The 4,382-nt window shown below is 44.6% G+C and overlaps 1 protein-coding gene across 1 annotated transcript in view; it reads right to left on the bottom strand.

The window, feature by feature from the left end:
• KIF3C (kinesin family member 3C) overlaps nucleotides 1-4,382 on the bottom strand; it is a 32,122-nt gene that overhangs the window by 5,257 nt on the left and 22,483 nt on the right. The gene's annotated exons all lie outside the window — the stretch shown is intronic.

The following is a 4,382-nucleotide window of genomic DNA, read 5'->3' as shown; positions in this document are numbered from 1 at the left end:
CCCCCCCCCCATTAAAAACAGTGCTGCTGTGAACATTTCTGTACAGGTATCTTCAAGTACCTATTCAACAGATTCCCGGGGGTAAATACCCAGGAATGGAATGGTTGCATTATAGGGTATGTGCATTTCAACTTTACTAGATATTGCCAAGTTGCCTTTCAAAGTGGTTAATCCTATGAAAGTTTCCATTGCCAACTCATGGTATGTCAGAATTTTTACTTTCAGCAATTTGATGAGTGTGATGTATTGCTTTATTATTAGAAACAAACAGAAAAAGATAGAAAAGAATACAAGAAAGTTATTTTAATTTAAAAACAACAAACCACACAGGTTTTGGAGGAAGACGGACCGGGGTTTGAATGTTGGCTCTGGGAGCTTTGAGACCTCGGGAAGTGGCTTCCTCTCTCTGAGCCTCGGCTATGGCAGCCTGTCCTCCAGCAAGGCTGAGAGGAACCAAGATAAACACCGAGCACGGACACCACAAGGACTCTGCACATGGCCCCTGCGATGGTGATTTATTCTCAATGCCACTTGCTAATTTCAAGCAGGGACACAAATGAGCAATGAAAGAAGCCAAAAGGCAGACAGCTAGAAGACAGAAGAGGGGACGAAATTCACAGGCAAGTAATTCACAGGTAGGACGCTCTGTTCTTGAATAGAACAAGCCAGGCAGGAGCCCACGAACAATGCCTGCCGTCTGCAGCGAGAGTGGTAGCATCCTTGTGGTTCATTGTATGAAAGGTAAAAGTGCGGGGCCCCACCTGGGGTCCCTGCTGACTCCTCTTTATGGAGGAGGGCAAGCAAGGATGAGGCTGCAGAAGCCCCACCTCTCGGGCTCTGCTGCGGTGGAGCCCCGGGGGCTGTGCACCCGAGAGAGTAGCATCGTGACAGCTCAGAGGGCAGCGGGGAAATTAGTAAAATAATAGCTAAGCATTTATAAGGAGAGCCTACAGATCCCATCTGAATTGGACCACAGCCTCCTGAGGTGCAGACAGGGCAGACACCATGCAGTCTTTGGTGTCCAAAGTCATCCAATTAGGAAGAGACAGGAACTGAACCTTCCCGGATATTCCACGATGCTGTACTGTCTCAGGAGTACACGTGAACTGGCCTGGGGCTGAGGGGCGCCTTGAAGGCTGCAGGCTCTGGGAACAGGACAGAAGGACACGGCTGGGCGGGGCGAGCGGAGCAGTGGATCAGTGTGAATTGGCAGCCTGACCCCACAAAGATGCCAGGGCTATTCTGGGTGGCATGCGGGAAGAAGGGGCTGGGGGAGGGGAGTCTGTAATTGGGACACCAAACTCCCCATCTACTCCCTCTTCTGCCCCAGGCCTACTCTCCGTGATTGACCCTCTGCAGTAGGCCAAAGAGCTAAAGTTACAATAGAATTTTGTGAACTGTAAACCATGTGCTACAGACATTGCCCAATATCCAACCCTTAGAAGATAATTTTGTATAAACACAATTAAAAATAAAGTCTATTATGAGAAATAAAAAATGAAAGGTCATACTTAAAAAATTATTGCTAGAGCTGGTTGAAAAATTGTTGGTGATGAAGGAAGGCACCTCACCTGAAGATGTTGTGTATTAACCAGTAACCACATAGAGATAATGATGGAAAAATAAAAGATAGACTTCCAAAATAAGTTGATATGGGCATGTTTCAAGAGTTGCCTGACAGCCCTAGCCGGTTTGGCTCAGTGGATAGAGCATCGGCCTGCAGACTGAAAGTCTGGGTTTAATTCCGGTCAAGGGCACATGCCGGGTTGAGGGCTTGATCCCCAGTAGGGGGCGTGCAGGAGGCAGCTGATTATGGATATTTCTATCTCTCTATCCCTCTCCCTAAAATCAATAAAAACAGGGTTTTAAAAAATTAAATAAAATATATCCCTTCTCAGTTACAGATTATAGAAGACTAAAGAAGCACGACAAATGCAATGCACCATCTCAGGTGTGTGGGTTGAGGGAGGGGGAGGAAACGACCATAAAGGACATTATTGTGGTACTGGCTAAAATTGAATATTTGCTTATATAATAGTATTGTGTTGATATAAAATTTCCTAAGTTTGATCATTGTATGGTGGTTATGTAAGACAATGTCCTCATTTTTAGGAAATACAAGTGATGGGCTAGGACATCCGCCACTTAATCTCAAATGGTTTGGGTGTTGGGGTGAAGGAGTTATTAATAAAACAAGAGGTGGCAAAATATTAATTGGTGAATTTTCATGAGGGTATATCGGAATTCTTTGTATTATTCTTGCAATTCTTATTTTTCAAAATAAAAAGTTTAAAAAACACATCCCTTCCTCAGGTTCTCTCTCATCCCATATCTAGCCAACACAAAGAAATCCCTCCATCTGCAAACTTGAAACTGAAGTTTTCTAAACACAAGATAACCCTAGAGCAGAAGCTTCACTAGCATTTCCTTCCAGCAGAGGGCGCTGAAGTAGTAGTTTTTGAGCCCGGCTTCCTTGTTGGAAGCCTTACCTGGAAGCTTTGAAAAAAAAAAATTTTTGTCCTGAGATCCACCCAAGACCCTTTAAATCAGACTCTTTGTAGCCCAGCTTACAGGTGATTCTAGCTTCGGCCAGGGTGGAGAATGTCTGCATTAGATGCTGCACTACTGTGGGTCTCTACCGGGATTGGAAAGGTAGATTTTAAGTGCAAAATGACACGATTGAGAAGTCTTCTACTCATGAACTTGCCCCTTACAAACCTGCGTAGTGTCACCTTGGGGAGGATCAGCCTTTCAGAAAGTAGTCAGATGAAGCGGCATCTGATGCTCCAGTGAGAAGCTACAGACCTACACAGCTAGCTTCCCAACCCCGCTTAGGGGAGACTCCCGCCCTATCTGGGCATTAATATTTGTGGACAGAGAGAGCAAAGAATCTCTGGGCAAGAGCACTGGTATTTGGCCTCCTAAATACCTCTATGTGCATCAGTGAGTCTACAAGACTAACACAAAATCAAGGTGTCAGCAGGATTGGTTTCTTCTAGGAGCTCCAGGGCGGAGTCTGTTCCTTGCCAATGCCAACCTCTAGAGCAGCGGTTCTCAACCTGTGGGTCGTGACCCCTTTGGCGGTCGAATGACCCTTTCACAGGGTTCGCCTAAGACCATCCTGCATATCAGATATTTACATTACGATGCATAACAGTAGCAACGAAAATAATTTTATGGTTGAGGAACTGTATTTAAAGGGCCAGAAGGTTGCCCTAACTGGTTTGGCTCAGTGGATAGAGCGTCGGCCTACGGACTGAAGGGTCCCAGGTTCGATTCCAGTCAAGGGCATGTACCTTGGTTGCGGGCACATCCCCAGTAGGTGGTGTGCAGGAGGCAGCTGATCTATGTTTCTCTCTCATCGATGTTTCTAACTCTCTATCCCTCTCCCTTCCTCTCTGTAAAATATCAATAAAATATATTTTAAAAAATAAAAATAAAAAAATAAAGGGCCAGAAGGTTGAGAACCACTGCTCTAGAGGCTATGGGCATTCCTCGGATATTTTTGCCTCACAGCTACGTCACTGTGGTCTCTTGTTTCTGTTGTCACATCTCTTACTTCTAGAGTCTCATCTTCCTCTGCCTTCCTTTTTTAAGGACACTTGTGATTACATTGAAGGTCCACCTGGATAATACAGGATACTCCTCCTCAAGCCCCTTAATTTCATCAGACCTGCAAAGTCTCTTTTGCCAGATAAGGTAATCTTCACAGGTTCCAAGGACCTACAGAGCAGAAGCCTCACTAGCATTTCTTTGGAGGCCATTACTCAGTGTTCCACAAGGGTAATTTAGAGATTCTGCGTATCCTTTTTTAGTTAATGGTGTAGTAATTTATTTAATGTGAAATTTGTAATCAATTGTATAAACTTGCAATTTGTAGTAATTTGTTTAATGTGTCCATCACTAAGAGTAATATATAAATTGAATGAAAATATATACTAATTTAAAAATAAACCTTCTATACACACAGATTTTCAATGAAGGGACAGTGGTCCAGCTGAGTGAGGCAGTTACTCTGTTGGGTTTGACTATCCGGCCTTGTTCTTCATGGCTACCAGCAGAGGGAGCTGCACACCCACCCAGTGGACTCAAACTACCTAAGGGCTAGGATGTGGAAACAGGTGGAAATGCTGAATCACGGAGCTGAGTGAAGCTATAAAGGCTGGGTCCCACCTCTATCATTTCCTGATCTAGTTACTTCCCTGTATTCCCCACCGGACTTGAGTGCTGACTGAGTTGGATTTACCTTCTGTCTGCAGAGTCTCCCATCGTGCCCAACACACAGGAAGGTAAATATTAACTATTGCTGCTGCTCTTGGCACCAGACAAATGAAAATTCATCAGACTGGCCAAATGTTAGCATTCACTGGGATTGCCAAGAG

The sequence above is a fragment of the Myotis brandtii genome, unplaced genomic scaffold, assembly GCF_000412655.1.
Source record: "Myotis brandtii unplaced genomic scaffold, ASM41265v1 scaffold454, whole genome shotgun sequence".
Lineage (NCBI taxonomy): Eukaryota > Metazoa > Chordata > Mammalia > Chiroptera > Vespertilionidae > Myotis > Myotis brandtii.
Note: the sequence above shows the minus strand (reverse complement) of the source record. Positions and strands in the feature narration are given on the sequence as shown.